The sequence below is a fragment of the Homalodisca vitripennis genome, chromosome 4 (genome assembly GCF_021130785.1).
Source record: "Homalodisca vitripennis isolate AUS2020 chromosome 4, UT_GWSS_2.1, whole genome shotgun sequence".
Lineage (NCBI taxonomy): Eukaryota > Metazoa > Arthropoda > Insecta > Hemiptera > Cicadellidae > Homalodisca > Homalodisca vitripennis.
Window position 1 is genome coordinate 58944927 of NC_060210.1, and position 17426 is coordinate 58962352.

The 17426-nt window shown below is 32.3% G+C and overlaps 1 protein-coding gene across 3 annotated transcripts in view; it reads left to right on the forward strand.

Moving 5' to 3' along the window:
• The window catches only part of LOC124359341 (forkhead box protein O), a 148071-nt gene extending 134789 nt beyond the window's left edge, over positions 1-13282 (forward strand). For all 3 annotated transcript variants that reach the window (XM_046812010.1, XM_046812011.1, XM_046812012.1), the window contains one exon: positions 8373-13282. The gene's annotated coding sequence lies outside the window, so the exon portion shown is untranslated. The remainder of the gene's footprint in view (positions 1-8372) is intronic.
• Positions 13283-17426: the final 4144 nt, after the last annotated feature.

Below are 17426 nucleotides of genomic sequence, written 5' to 3' on the forward strand. Positions count from 1 at the left end.
TTTATTATCGTACGTAGTCCATTGTAACTTCGCATCAAATAAAGCCAAGTTTAATTTCATTGCACGTGAAATGTTCATTGCATGTCTTTACATCGTATTTGAATGATAAAAAGTTAAACAATTATATTGTTAAGAGCCGACTGTAATGAAACGACCTTGATTTTTACTCAATAAAAGCAATGTTAAAATACAAACTTTTCGCGCCGTTAGCCATTATTCTTGTTCGTAGAATTATAGAAGATGTCATCTTAAAACATGCTTAATAGGTATCCTAACACGTATAGTTTTTATAAGTGTGTATATATATATATATATATATATATATATATATATATATATATACTGTGTGTGTGTGTGTGTGTGTGTGTGTGTGTGTGTGTGTGTGTGTGTGTGTGTGTGTGTGTGTGTGTGTGTGTGTGTGTGTGTGTGTGTGTGTGTGTGTGTGTGTGTGTGTGTTCAACTAAATAAATTTGAGATTTTTTAAATAACCTTAGCTAATATCGAACAAACTATAGAGCGCTTTTATGTGTATTAATTATATCTTTAAATTGACGAAAAATAAGGTTGTAAATGTATTTGAAGTTTAGCATTGTGCTTATGGCACCAAAACCAATATGGATGCCACAACGGCCGGCTCTTAAAAGAAATAAAATGTAAATTGACTATTGTTGTTACACATATGTATTCGAATGCAGTACAAAGTTAATTAGCTTACTACATACAACAGGCAACCCATCGGTTGGTATTTGTCGTGAGCCAGATTAAAGCCAGATTGACGATTCCCTCAGTTAAATGGAGACGTGTTGTCACGTGGGCGAATGACGGCGGTGTATACTCGGGTAGGTGAACCACTGTTTGGTCAAGCTCAACAGGTGTATGGGCGCCTGCCAACAGTGGCGGGCTGGCGACCGCGCTGTCCTACCTTAGGTCCGCAGGGTTTCTCACAAAATAATTATGTGGAACTCTCATTTATCGTGGTTGTTAGATCAGAAAGTTTCTAATTTACAACAAGTGTCATTTTCGATGCGTAGTATTTTAAACTTATCTTGGGATTCAAACATTGTGGAGGATGAAAGTGTACGTTTAAATACTTGGTTCATTTTTCGTTATTTATACATTTTCAGGTCAATCAAAACGTACAAACTGCATGTATTTTTTGTTCACGATCAATCTTCAGTTATTAAGCTTTAAATTAATCAATATCAAAAACCTTTTGAATTATGAAATTCTCGTTTTTTTTGTAATTTATTTGTAGTTTTTACAATGTGTGGCTGATAGATCCATATGTGCTAGCATGACTTGAGTTTCTGTTCATTTCTTCCATGTATTCCATGTATACTTTTACAGTAACCACGGAACATATTTTACGCTACTGACTCAGCTTTTCTTTCGAGTTTTTTACATCCTATGTACTTGTGATCCTAAAAAAACGGCAGAGTAGAACCTGAAAAACTAGGAGAAAAACCCTATCTTTTGTTTGACAATAAGTTAAACAAACGGGTACATTAGTTTATGGTGAGTTAAAAAGAGAAATACGCCAAAGTTAACTCTACAATTAATTTAGATTGATCATTAACTAATATCTTGGATTCTAAGGTCTCAGTTTTCTTTTTCAGAAGTAAATGTCGGTATTTTATGTTTTGACTAGTTTCCACACACTTTCACTAAACTATTGTACAATCCGGTTTCAGATTTTTAAATGAATAAGTTATAAGGTACAAAATACATAATTTATTGCTATTCCTGAAAAGATTTTTAAAGTGCTGACATTTTAAAACAATTAATTTTAAAACAAGCAATGTTTACTACGATTTACTTTAAATTTCAAGGAGACTGAAAATGCAGTTGTCGCGGGACTCAGACATTAGAAATGGGGGACCCCCTTTTCACCCACTTCCCAAAAATTGAGAAATCTCGAATCGCTTACAATCGTGTAAATTCGTTTATATCTCAATTTTCCAACTTGTTTTCCGTTATTTTGTGGAGTTTTTGAATAAGGTGAATCACATTAAAAGTGAACTCTAAATCTCATGATATATTTGTCCAAGTGTTGCACACTTGTGATCTCCCGTCCTAGTGAAGGATATCTTTACAATTTAAACACTGAGCTATAATATAACTTCTGTTGAAGAGGAGACAAATACAACATGAACATAGCGCGCTGTAATCGCCCAGTACTGTACGCTAGGAACTGTATGTCGTAGTTCAGTTTTAAATCTCCGACTCAATTTCTCGGGCAGCAGAATTGTTATGCCCGCCCATTGAAATCCACCCATGTCGGAGCTGAAAGAAACGCTCGCATGAATACAAGTTTCCATCCTGCGAACGTTTTCTCATGTAAATTTCTTGTGACGTCGCGACGTTCGTTTCGGAGGACGAAATTCGCCATCGTCTTTTTCAGCTATTACTTTCGGTATTCTTATACACAACCCTTGCTTTGATCCTTTTCATCGTACTTTGTCACGTGAGTGGTGGCAAGGACTTGTATTATTTCTTATACTTAAACTTGAGAAGTGTCCAAGAGTCTGTAAATTCCAACCATCCCGAAAAAATTTTACTTTTTCAAACTGAACATTTTGTTACTGCCATTTGAATAGTAAACAGTGCTGTACTATAAGTTTAAGTGCATTATGATATAACTAAGATTACAATGTGGCAACCATACGAACATTTAAAAGTCTATAATTATTTTCGGACTGTAAGTAGAAACAGAAAAATAAAACCTCTAGATTGAACTTTTAATCTCACCGCCAATAAACCCCTAGGCTTCCTTAAAATTGTACATCACTTATATATCAATCCTCATGTATCCTCTTTGTCGCCTTTTAAGGTTTTGCCTTAATGTTGAATGAAATAAAGGACTGTGTACACCATTCATTCATATAGCGTAATTGCGTGCATTGTAAAAGTATATTTATATTTCATTATCATTTAGCGAAAATCAAATTATCAAATATACGAGATACAATCAATATCTTTAAAGATTTCATTCATTCATTTTACAAAGATATTTTATTTCGTTAACTTATCCAATTTGTCTGAATAAATGCTAAATGATAATGATATGACAAATATACTTTTATATGATTGTTTTAAGGATACACATTACAATCCTCAAGAATTACGCAATGTAAAACGTGAGAAGACATTAACTTATCTTTTTTATACATTTATAACATGTATCTGTTTTCAATTATACAGGTACATAATGATATTGTAAATATCGAATCTTGCATTGGAATTGATGATTTTTTATTATCATTCATTACTAACCTTGCAATAGAACTATGTGCGGTTATTTGTGTATCAATTATGTACAGCATTATACTGGCACAACTGCAATTGCATCTTGCATCGAAATTGAACATTACTGATTTTCAATCTTTACCAACCTTGCAATAGATCTCAGTGCGGCTGTTTATCGATTGTGTACAATTATACAGGTACAGTAATTGCAATTTTTAAATCTTGCAAGGTAATTAACGATTGTAGTATTATCAAACCTTGCTTTGTGATACATAATATTAGTAATGGGATATCAAATATGTCGTAGTTAGACTTTTGTCATTTATTTTAGACCTACCGAAACGTCTAGTTAAGTTTATCGTTTCAGTGCGAAATTCAGTGAGTTGTGGCAAAGAAGTACATCGAGTTGATAACCCAGATCGGGGAAAGGTAGGTATGGGAGGAGAAATGTGTGGTGGATGTGGAGACGCTATGCCCTATATTTCCATATTAGCCGTGACGTATTCAATGTGACGGAAGACTGGGGGAGCGGGCGTGCGGACGTCGCTAGGCCCGTGTCGACAGGGACTGAGGCAGCGCCGCGGCGCCCACCCTGCGAGACGGCGCCACCCCTCCTGGCGCCACTCCGCCCCGTCCCGCCCCGCCCACCCCCTCACCCGGCCCATCTATACGCTAAATTATCACTAAACTTTGTACAGCTATCTGCAGATTAGAATAAGCTCTACTAACCGTCCCGCACACATTCACTACGTGCCTGCCGCTTTATGGCAGTAATTTATCAGTGGCTCACTTTAGTGCGCTTGTTAATGTTTTTGAAACGGATTGTGCGATTCTAGTGGGTCAGTATGTATTTTATTGACCTGATATTTTGCCCTGTGAAACTTGTACATACAGTTAATGTATGTAGTTACTGAGATTTAACTCACGTCGGTTTTCGTATATAAACCCGTTTGACTGCTACAGTTTCCTGTACTCGTTTGTCGTGTTGAAATATGTTTAAGCCTTTGAACGCCATTATTTTTAACAAGCTTCCATTAAAAAAACATAAAAAATTAATTTATTATAAAAGATAATATTCTAAATTTTGTTGTTTTAAAAGTACCTGTGCAAATTTTTATATAATTTCTGTAAAAATTCTTCACATTGGTATTTCAAATTTCAACGAACGAACATTTCATAAATTTTTTCAAGAGGCCTTTTAAAGTAAAACAAATCTATAACTGCACTGATGTGTAACCATTGTTTTAAAACATCCAGTTATATTAATTAAATTCTGCAGGTTTCGTTATTTCTTACCGGATTTGGATTATCAGTGCATTCGTATAGGACATGCGCATGTTAACATATTGCCCGGTTTGGATAGATTTGAAAGTGGAAAGTTTGAATACACATACAACCGGGCTGACAATAAATACATGTAGAAAATACGACAGACCAAACTGCGTGCCAAGTGTAGGTCTCACTGCCACAATAGGGACGAACCCAGTAACATAAAATCTCTCCTGTCCACACACTTTCCTGGTCGCACCTTTTTGTCCCAAAATCTGCGCAGTTCTATCTTTCACGTGAATTCCGTTGAGTTTTCACTTAAAGTATCAATTAATGCAGAAAGTTCACATTTACGCTGTAAATACACATAAGCCGTTACAACTCTTTAATTGCACAAATAAAACACAGGCTTTAAGTTAATCACAACCATGTTGAGTGCAAAAGATCTTTATAAAGAAATTGATGTACTCAAAGTAAATACATACTCAAGGTGCACGGAAGGACTATTTTTTCCATTGAATTAAAATTTGTTGACTTGAACAACATAAAGATAATTAATAACCGACGTAAAAGTGTTTTAGAAGTGAAAAAGCTGAAAAACGTGAAGTGAAAGGATCAGCAAGGGGAGGACGACTCCATGATAAAGTACCCTGCGTTACATTTGCCTGGGAAATCATATTAATAGTAGAAGCAATATTTTATGCAAGTTTTATGAACCACGAAAGCCCATTGTGGCGAACTTACTGTAACCTACGCCATAAAACGATGTCGCATATTTTAACCTCTCTGTGGAGGTTCATATGACGACTTGAGATAGTGCTCGTGAAGCAAGTCGAAATTTTACAACTGCCTGTAAAACTCTTGTTTTATTACACTTCTTCGTTTGCAGTAAAATGTGTATACAAGTTTTAATTCGGTTGCGGATAAAAAGTTATGCTGTTTGATTATAAATATTCTAACATAATATTTACTATTTATTCTTGAAATTATTTTAATAATTTGTTTATGCACTGTTTTTGCACGGTTGAGCTATATATCGAGTAAAGTTTAAAGTGAAGTACAAATTATAAAATGGATTTAATGTGTTTCACAAAATTCTTACAAACCTTAACTCAAATTACAATTTGTAACAGTGTCTTTGCTTGTTTACTAAGAGTAACTTTCGAAATACTGCATAATTCTTTTGACTTTAAGGCCAAATAAAAGTATTGGATATGGAGATCTATCATATGTTTCACCTACTAGGAACTAAAGCAATACGAAATTACTCTGAAGAATTCTGAAATTAATCTGGGTTGTTCCGAAATATTAGTTTTAAATATCCAATACTATAGCATTGTTAATATAAAAGTAAATCCGTATAATGTTTAGGAGAAAATGTTAAATGTTATAACATTGGTTTAAAAATTGATTTTTAGTCTCACTGTTTTAAAACTAAACTATTCAGCTTATAATGATACCAAACTCGGCCTGAAGAATAAATATTGCTACGGTTTATTACTAGTTAGGTTGCGTTCGCGCCATCACCCAATTGAGGTTATGTGAGTCTGTGAGAGTAAACAGCTGATCGCAAGTGTATCTTGGCGCGCTTTTCTTGCCTTGTTGTGTCCAAGGATCGTGCCAACCCCGTGTCTCAGAGGATTCACCTGTTTACTCCTCCAAGATTGCCAATTGCTCACTAATCCTTGGTTTTATCCCGCCGCAAGTTTTTGTTCGGTCTCAGATTATCCCACCTTACACTTTGCATCCTTAGGTACACGCTTCCTTGTTTGCTCCACTCAATCTTATGTGGACAGCAGGTCTCTGGTGATTAGTTTTCTAATGTTTAACTGATAATACGATCTTTTTAGTAATACTTATTCTTTTCGCTGGACAACACATTTCGTCACCAAAATAATATCTAATCCTAAAAAGGAATATTTTTATAACTGTTGAGATTCAAACGAAGATTTTTTTCTGATAGCTTTCCAACTGCCCTTTATACTGATTAACTACTAATAGAGTTTTTAACCCAACGCAATAGATCCAAATAAAAAAGTAAATTTATTTTGGTTTCAGGCCTGTTTATTGTCTTAATTTTAGTAATCTTTTGTTTTTGTAATATTTGTTTACATGGATATACATAATTTAAGCATAAAACATGTCCTAATTTAAATAAAGTATTTAGTTTATGAAAAACATGATAAACATTATTATTGGGAGTACTTAGCGTATTAGCCACATAGAATTTCTTTAAACAATTTAGTTATTTTATTGTCACTTTCCCAAAATGGATTGAGGGGAATAGTTTTCAAATAGCAACCCCCAATTTTGTTATCAAATTATCAATAACACCTACTTGTTTATGTGAACTATTATAAACAGTTGTTACTGTACCAACCTGTAGAGAGATCCACAAAACCTATTTACATAATTAATTGTTTTACCAGTTTATCTGTACTTATGTTTTCAGTATAAATACTAATTAATTATATTTGTTAGTGAAGATAGGCAGGAAAATACTTCTCGAATTACTTTAAAATTTGTTTATTAATCTCAGTTCATTAACTTGAACATTAAAATTGGCATTCAATAAAATAAACTTGATCTACTTAAATATTTAAATGTAATCACCAAACGCTTACAGTACTACTTGTCTTGTAAAAGTTTTCACAAGAAAATGTTTTCTTGTTTTAAATCAAATTAAAGTTTATTTCTTGATTCAAAATTAAAATCGAACAAAAACCTTTACTTTCTTATAAAATTCAAATAAAATATTTTTGTTAATTTAATTCAAAATAAAATGTACTTTTCCATGTTATAAGCGAAGATAAATAAAACTGAACTAAAACCTCACTGAACACTTCTTCGAATCACACATGTCACTTCTTGTTACTGCTGGTACAGATTCAAAATGTAGACTGTGTATTTAAACCATATTCCACCCAAAAATATTTACTAAAAACTTAATATCTTGATGTATTAAATTTTTATTTCAAGTAACCTTGAACTAATATTAAAATTGTAAACTTTACTTTAAAAATTTGCAAAATTTTGTACTCTCTTGCAAACTTGCGGTAATTATTTAGTGTTCTCCTAACTTTAATCCCATTGTATAAAAGTAATACAATAATCACTGTAAAAAAAGATAATATTAGTTGACAACAAATTTCCCAAATGAAAATCTTAATTCGACTATAACATTTCGACTTACGCAACATCTCACGCGGATTGTGTAAGAAAAAAGCCACAGGAAACGTGATCTAGTCAAATATTTAGATTTAAAAAACTACCAAATCACCGACGATCTTGATTGGCATTAGATTATCCAATCATAATGATATCCAATCCAAAGAATGTAGATACTAAAAAATGTCTAAAGATTATGAGTTGAAAAATCCCCTGTACAGGAATTGTTCCAAAAATCAGCCTAATACATTTTTTTACAAGTTAAAAATTGGTTTTGTTTTTGTGGTTTTTTAATTATTACAATAGAAATAAAGATGTCAGTAGGTTGTGTATTTCAATCCTTAATATAGTTTAATATTTTGTTTGTCTTTAAGCAACATATCTGTCTGTTGTTATTAGCAGTACATTGTTATACCAAGGTTGGAAAAGGTGCTTAACTTTCTATATTCCTAGCCCAACAAAAATCCGAACCTTGTTTTTAGTATTTTTAATTTTTAAAGACAGATTGCTATGGTTATTTAAGACAATATTACTTACATGAATTCAATTTTATAAATTAATTTGTTGAGTAACCACTAATGTGCCTATTTTTAACCTTCAAAATTAAATTAAATGTGTCCTTAATGTGATTCCATGTCGTTCACATGAGCTACACCAGACTCGGGTCTAATATGAATTTGTGTTGACAGGGTTCCATGGAGTCTGTGACAGCCCAGATCTAGTGTCTCGTCTCCACTGTGGCACTCTTCTTTTCAATGGCAGCTAGCTCGGAACTGTTTTGTGTACATATGTATTTTACATATTTGTTAAGGTTATTAAATTTTTATTTTTTATTAGAAAAAATATTATTGATATAATGGTGTACGTTATTCTTGAAATTTATAATTAAATAAAAACTCATTAAAAAACGAATACAATTTTGTACAATGTTAATGTTAGTTACAAATTTAATATTTAATTTCCCAAAAAATATAACATTTTAAAGCATTAAGTTAAATTAATAGTTACTTCATATTATTGGAAATTGAAGAAGGATCACTCAAAAAATAGTTTAAAATAAAAAAATATAGATTATGAAATTGATCTCAATAGCTTATGTAATAAAAATAAATGAGTAGAATAGAGAAAGAATAGATTAATAGAGTAGAATTTAAAATTCAGGGATTTTTGTTGAATTTTGTAGATATGTTGAAGGTGAGAAATGTTTTCGAGTTTTTTTAACAAATGATATAGTTTATATAAACAAAAAGTTTGAAATTATAATTTGTTATAAATTGTCAGATCGCATAAACTTAGCACAAATACAATCTCAATTGTACTTGTATTTTTCATGACATTTCAACAGCAATTCTACAATATTTTAAACTGATTTATAAGTATTTTTTATGCCTAATATAAAAACGGTAATGTGAAAATATGAGATTGAAAATATATAATTGAAAAATAATAAATGTTACACCAATAAAAATACCATTAGCAATTTCTGAGGAGTTTGTCATGAAGTAGGAAAATAAATATTGTTTTGTATTTTAGAAAATGTTATAATCTATTGATTTTAAATTCAAATGTGTTGTACAGTAATAGAAAGTAATTATAATATTAATTAAGGGCCAAAAATATTTCAAGGGTAATATTAATAACCAAATTTGAGACAATTTCATCAATTAGGCCAAAAGTTCATTTTTTTAGAGTAAAATTTGTATAACTCAATAATTTCTTTCAGATGTTGAATACTAATTATTATAATTTTTTAATTATAAATTAGTTTTTTAAGTCCAAATTAAGTATATAATCTACTGTTATAATCTGTGTGAAATTATTACTATTGTACTTAAAATGTGGTATAAATTAACTTCATTTATTATCAACAGACACAAAAAATAAATAAGATAACATCACAGTTTTACTTTCAACATGACCATAAACCTATTTTATTGTTAAAAGTTGCTGCTTGAAATATTGCATGCAAATTAATATATGCAAGCAACTATTTTAATGAAAATAGTGAAGGTAACTTTTTAACCCATATTTAGTTCTCTATTAAGATTTCATTTTAACATCTCAATCAACTCAGATAAGTTAATTTATTGGAGAACTCAGGAAGAAAAATACTGAGATAAGAACTGTTGATTTTAAATGGCATGAAGTGTTTCAAAATGTTGGCACAGTTTTTTATTTCATAGAGCAATTTTTAATTTATATTTGTGAAAAATATTTTATCAACTACTTATAACTTTAATTTATAATTATTTTTAGACTGTCAGAATAATTACTATGCAATATAAAAAGAAAATATATTTATATAGTACATTTTTGAAGATGATTTTTTGTGTGAATTAAAATATAGAAAATGGCAAAGGCTTTATCATAATTCTTTAACACTTGCAAGACATATATTTTCCTTGTATAGTGTTTCTTTTTCGTCCAACCTACTTTTGAAAAGGTTATTAATTAATGACCAATCATCAGGGAAATTTCGGAACTTACAATTTAAAGTAAAACCGAAACTGTCAATATGTATTTTTGGCCTATAAAATGGATTATTTGAAAATATTAAAACTCAGTTGCAGTACATACCAGATTGGTAGAGTTTTGGGTGATGTCATGGTCAGTATAGACATTCCAAATTTCTGTAGTAATGTTCATGTTGACTAGGAAAGGACACCTAGCAAGCGTGAGAATACTGTAGTCAAATCTCATACACATTTCTCCAAGTATCCATGGATTACAGTACTATAGTACGAGACATATCAATGTAAGCCTCGATTGTAGTTTAGTGTTGCCAGCTGTAATGCAAGAATAACTATTGATGGAATAATCAATTAAATTCAACAATCATTACTGCTCATCTTTACTTCTCATCTATCTTCCTCAGGCCTTTACATTCACAATTTAAATTAAAACGAGTCTACACTATGGCTCAGAGCAAGAGTAAAAATTAATTATAATATTAAAACATGGAGAGTAATTGAATGCCAAAGAACAAAACTGATGTAAAAAACTGGAACAAAGCGAGACATCATTTTGCGGGTCGACTTACACTGAGAATCAGCTGATATGACAATGTTGCAATGCCGCATAGTGAGGACGGAAGTGAGGTACAGTAACTTCCCATCCAGCTTTGCAATGATGTGTCTCACACTATGTATATACTTAATCCATTGATGTTTATGGATATCTCTAATTAGTATCCAGATTGCCACTCAATTAGCTGCTGCAGTCAAAATGTTAAGTTACTTAGGAAGCCATGTTAATTTGTAAGAGACTCCACTGAAATATTGTAGCTGTCATTGAATAGATTTGTAGACTTCCACGTTGTATGATGTAGTGAGAAGCACTGAAGTACTCTATGTGCCAAATGACAATTTGTGTCAAACTGTAACCCTTGTTGCCAACTCTGTTCTCTACAACAAAATTATAATCTTTTACCTCAACAGATGCTTTATCGATGTCGTGTAACGAGCTTAAATAGTTCACTACCACTCTTATGACTGACCTATTGTTGGGCTTTCAGAACTAAATCAGTCATACAGATCTAGCTGTAAGTTTGTGACAATCTAGGTTCAAATAAATAATTGACACAACTCTAAACCATACATAAGTTTAATGGTTCTAAGGAGTTTGATTCGTGGTATTTCAAATGGTTACATCATTATTATATTTATTAAATCGTGTTAGCATACTGTTGTAAGTTCTTAAATTAAAATGTTATTAATTTATTATTTTCGAAATTGTTAAACCATGTTTTGATATTTCTGTTCTTGTTTAAATATTACACTTATGTATTTTTTTTTCTTATAATGGTGTTTGCTGAGCAAGTCCTTTACTTTTGGAAATGATCTGTTTCCATTGTAAATATTTGAATTGAAACTTATTTTTGATAAATAATCTATATGAAATGATACTGAGATCAGAGTTGTATTTGTATTGTTGAGGGTTGTGTCTTGTATGTGCCATTTCCAAAACAGGATTAATGAAAACGTTCAAATTATACGTAACTTACAACGCTCAAGATTTTTTAAACACCTTAACGAATAAATCTATTTGTAAGTTTCGAAAAATATGTTTTATAAGAGAGGAGTTAGTTTAGTTTAAACAATATTGTTAAGTAGATGTGTTGAGACGGGCGCAAATCTCGTCACTGAATTGTGTGATTGTTGTGATTCATGTTTTGTGAAATGGAGTTGGCTTATTGCTACATGTAAAAATTTTAGAGGTATTAACCGTTTTAATTAAACACAGCAAAGCAAGACTATCCATTAGATATGTTTCAGTTATTAACAAATTATGAACATGAATTTTTATCCTAGAATAAATCAGTGCGTTGCTTAGAAAAAACATATTTTTGTTACGAACATGTACAACTCCACTTTGCAAACATATTTGAGTCAAAACATAGTTACCCGACCGAGTCAAGGCATGTTTTGGCTGTTAACCAGTGCTGGGCAAAGTACGTACAGTAGGCAGCTCTTGTACATATGATTGTTGAGAAATGTTTTGTACAAACTAAGATAGGGTTAGGTTAGGTTATGTTATGTGTGTTGGTGGGTGTGAGGTCACCTGCGCCAGGAGGGTATGCAGTGCCCGCTTTACGTGCCACGTAAAAATAATGTTACTTGTATTATTTCTAGACTTACAAGCTTAGGTCAGTGTTTATTACTCGCGTATTGGCGCTTGGTTGTATTTTTTAGTTTGATGTCGAGCGATCCGTGTTAGGGTGTAGCTATCGTTGATCGTTGTTGACCTTGACGTTTTATCGATGGTTGGTGTTTAGTGGTAGCCCTTTCTCGCTGCCTCGTAGACTCCCGACTCTCGGATCATAAATGTTCTGTTCTTCGGGTCTTTGTGCTGAAATTTAACATTAGACTACTCCATTGAAATACAGTATGCTAAATTGCAAGAAAAATCCGTAGTTTTGATTTATATGTTCCAACAACTTTAAGTGAACACTTATGTTATAATGGTGGTAAAACATTTCCTATTACTTTTACTTGTTATAAGTGCCTTTTAAACCACTATATACATTGCTTAGAGAAGCAAATTTATGTATTATTTGAATCTAAGTTCAGGGTGTTAACAGTGTGTCTTTATTGTGTATTCTCTCATAGCTAATGTTTCATTCCAGTATTCAAATGTTTATTGATTTTAGGCCATCGACAAGCACTGTGTTTGGATTCAAACATTACTTTTTTATTACATTATGATTTGAAACTAAGAAATAACCACCATCACAACCTAATTTACTTTATCTTGGTATCAGTACAGTAGTTTATATTTTCCTTTGGTTATCTTGTTACAACATTTGAATCAAACAATCTAAAGTGGGACTTAAACCTGTACTTAAATACATCAGAACCCTCTTTATAAGAGTATTTAATAAAGTATGATAAAGCAAGACATACTGGATGTAATGTGACCGCAAAGTGAATTTAGATTTTTATTTGTTTTGTTTCTAAAGCAAGAAAAAAGTGTTTATTAATTTTAAAGGAGACACAGTGTTATAATCTAAGTGTATATAGGTTAAAGCTGTAAAGCAGATATATAGGTTAATATTGTATAAATACTGAAATGTAAGAATAAATTGTGTACATTTATGAAATTGGAATTAAGTTTTTATCTGCCATATCCTTTCCACCCAATTGACATTGGTATAATGAAAATTACAATATAATAGTGCTACAAAGGGGGTAAGGTTAATGATTGAATATATTGTACAAGCTAAGGATGAGAGTGTGCACTATCTGCTTGGTGAACCATCTACTACATAAAGTTTGAAATACACAAATGGCTTTAAGTTTTCATATTACTTTTTTTCAATAAACTCTAAAGGCAAAATTTACTTTCCTGCACTCAATATGAAACATTGGTTGACAAAAAGATATCATTAAATGTCTATCAGCCACTTGCATTCTGTGAATCCAGTTAAATTGCAGTAGTTCTTATAATTCTGCAAGAACCATATGAATGTTTAAGGATCAACAATGTAAAAATTTACAGTTGTTTCAAATGCTAAAAAATAATGATGAAAATAAAATGAAATGTTGTGAACATTTTCGTGTAAGAGTACAATTTGTATAAAAACCTAGTTCAAATTAAATAATGTTTTACTTTTTCAAAAAGATTGTTACAACTTGTGAAAAATGTGTTAAATGCAGCAGATGCCTAAAGGTGTGGTGCAGAAGCACAATGAGAGTAGCCTACTCAAAATCACTCAGTATAGAGCTGCAATAAAGGTGTTAATAACCTATTATGGGATATTTCCTGAATATTTTTTGGTAGCGATCCTTTTTTTTAACAAAATAAATATACATAGAGGGAGGAATTCCAAAACTTGCTACTTTTGAACTGAGTGAAACAGAAAATTTCCAAAATCTCATGATAATTGAGATTAGTAGATTAATGGAGAGTAGTACAAATCGAGGTCTAACTTGTGAACATTTAAAGACTCCTTTTTTAATGAACATTTTTATATTTCTGAACCCAATAAACAACTCTACTGTGTTGAATTTTTGCAATAAATGAGAACCAAGCAGAGAGTCCTTCCTTTAAAGAATCATTTCTCTTCTTTTTTCACTAAATATTTTGATTCAAAATTTGTGAGGAACAAAATTTGAAAATCAGGTTAAGACGACACTGCTTCTGCAACGATAACTAACCTAAAACTAAATATTTTTGGCTTATTGTCATTTTTAGAGTACACTAAAACAAGTGAGGGTTTATTGTACAAAATTTTTGTAAAACAGCAAAAAAGTATTTCTCTGTATTTCCTGTTTTCTTTTTTATTCTCAGAAAATTTTAGTAATACAGCTAATAGTCTTAAAGCATTACCATACCAGCTTAAGTTCTGTTACTAAAATAAATTCTATAAAGGATCATAAGATTAGCATGGTTATTATACAGGCTTACTATAAATTGGTGAATTTCTAATGAATTTGCCATTTCTATATTTTCAAAAGCTAAGTAAGATAACATGGATTTCAGCCTAAAAAATAGAGCATTGTAGAAAATTAGGCTAAGAGCTGTTTCGGGATGTGAACTATATCCCTCTAACCAGTTAATCTCCTATCAGAAAGCTATCCGTACATCAGATCAAATTAGCTTTGTTTAATTCTATTCCTTCCTTCATTCTCTAATGTTCCTGTGTTCTGATAGTTACATGAAAGGGCTATAGTTATTAAAGATATACTTTGTAGTCATAATTTACTATGTCATCCAGCAACAGATCACACACCACTCTTAACTTTGGTACAGTGACCTGTACCAATTGAGCTTACCCCCTAATGATCCACAAGTCTCATTTGATAAGTGGATTTATATGTTTCAGCTAAGACATTCAGGTCTAACGTCATAACTCCTAAAATTAATTCAAGAGTAGCTACAGAACTACTAAAGGCTCCCATTATTAACAAGCATGCCAACCTTTGTAGGAAATTTGTCCACAAAACTAGTGAGCCATAAGTTATTTGAAGTACAACTATCGATATTATAGACAAAGGCTCAGTTATGCCAATATAGCACCTGATGTCATGAGGGCCCATCAGATATTACAAGACACTATCGACCATGAGATTCCAAAGTAGAAGTTATAGAACATCTTGTGGAGTGGAAACTTTACGAAGTGTACCTGTGACACATCTGGAACAAAGAATATCATTATCCATTTGCATGCGCTTGGATCAACACCACCTTTGCCCCTGTGTACCGAATCCTTATATGAAGTATTATCAAATTCATCCTCAATATTACCTAACAAAAATGCACAGTACAATATTTTTAGCAACCAATCTGACCTAAACTCTTCTCAGCAACTGGTAAGCATTTTGATTTTGATGGACAGGTGATACTTAGAGTTGAATAGTTCATATAGAAGGACATGAAGAGATTCTGGAGCATGGTCAGGAAAATTCTATCTATTCCTGGTATTTAAATGGGTTATATTTACTGAAAGCCCATGGAACAGTTACAATTCATCCGGTCAATGTCCAGTTTTCATAATTGGCTCTTCAGCCCAAGACGTGTCACTTCCACCCAACAGTTCTGATTTATTGTCAAGAGTAACAGAGTTTGAAAAATGAATCTCAAGGATAAATTTGAGCTTATTCTCCATACATGAAGTAAACTGGCCAATTAGTAACTTTAAGGATTTCATGAGAACAAGTGGATCAGAAGCCAGTGCCCATAGTCGACATGTCACTGTATTGAGACTATTCACCTTCTGTGTGAAATGTCCTCATGACTTTTGCTTGTGTTATTAAATGACAAACTGTTAGAACTGGATAATATGGTGCTGAGATGGAAAAAATCAAATCACCAGTTCCAAATTACTCATGAAGCTGTTATGTCCATTGAGCCTAATGACCAAAGGCATCACCCATTCCTTAGCTTTTATATTAGGATTGTCTCAAGTGAGAATATCCAAGCATAGTTCGATGCATTTTTTTACAAGTTTGGGATGTGCTTGGACGAATACCACGAAAACTTCATCTTGCCCTTTTACAAACCTGTGATTAAGCTTATATTCCATCAATACCTCCAGTTATAGTCGGAAGCATCATTGACGCAAGAGGATTCCTTTACATAGATAACTGCCTGCAAACAAAGGAATAGTTCCTTTCACCTATGAGAGCAGCTTCGATAATTTCTTTCTTTTCTTTAGTATCTTTAATTCCGGAATGGCTATCGATGACAATAATTGTCATTTTTGAGACGCAGCTGTCTCCGTAAGAGACTTCCTTGCGAGTGGTTTAAGTTTTATTGACGAATTTATCCTAAGAATCTAGAGTCTCACCATTGTCATCCTCTTTCAGTGCCTCAGCCGAGGGCGGCGTAACCAATTTGATAGGAAGCTTGCTCATGCCACCTCAAGCCAAACCATCTACTTCCGTGCCAGTGACGCTTCCTTATTTTAAGGAGAGGCCGTTCCTTCTTTTGAGCCTTGTTCTATGTATAGGATTTTAACCTATAATATCTCTAGCACAGATACAATGCCCGACGTCTTAGACCGTTCAGCAATCGGCACTCCCAATCCAAAGTTCTCTTTTTCTGATTTTCGACTCCCTAGCCATTTGACCGCATCCCATTCCTCGCCTCTCTCACGAAGTCTGGCCTGATGGCCTCCCTCCGCCGACCTTTACTGAGGTTTGGTTTTTTAATCTTCAGAGCACCCTGCTTTTAAGATCAGCGAGTGATTCTAGCGAGGTTGGTGTTGCTGATTTATTCAGCAGCTCTTACTCTTTGAGAGTGTTATTATAAAATCCACAAAGAAAATTTCGAAATAAATTGTATATAGGATAAAGAAATCCATATTTAACCTAAAATGCTTTATTTACACCGTGTATTCCTAAATGTATTCCCTAAATCATAATTAGTTTTATTCTTATGGTTGGGCACATATAAATTTTATTATAATCTGTCTTTAACTGAGTAATTAAAAATAACACAACCTGTTTCCAAATTTTAATTTATTCAAACTGACGTAAACTTTCACATAGAAGCAGCATATTAAGTAACAAATTACACCAAGTCCGAGATTACAAAAGTCATTGTTTGTTTTACAGTTGGGTTTTTAATTTTATATCCCGTAGTTGTACACACTAAAATTTAAAACGTTAGTATCGCATTTAGGTGTATTTTGTAATACCTCTACATATGATGCCAATTATTATATATATTATATATATTAATAATTATATATATGTGTGTGTGTGTGTGTGTGTGTGTGTGTGTGTGTGTGTGTGTGTGTG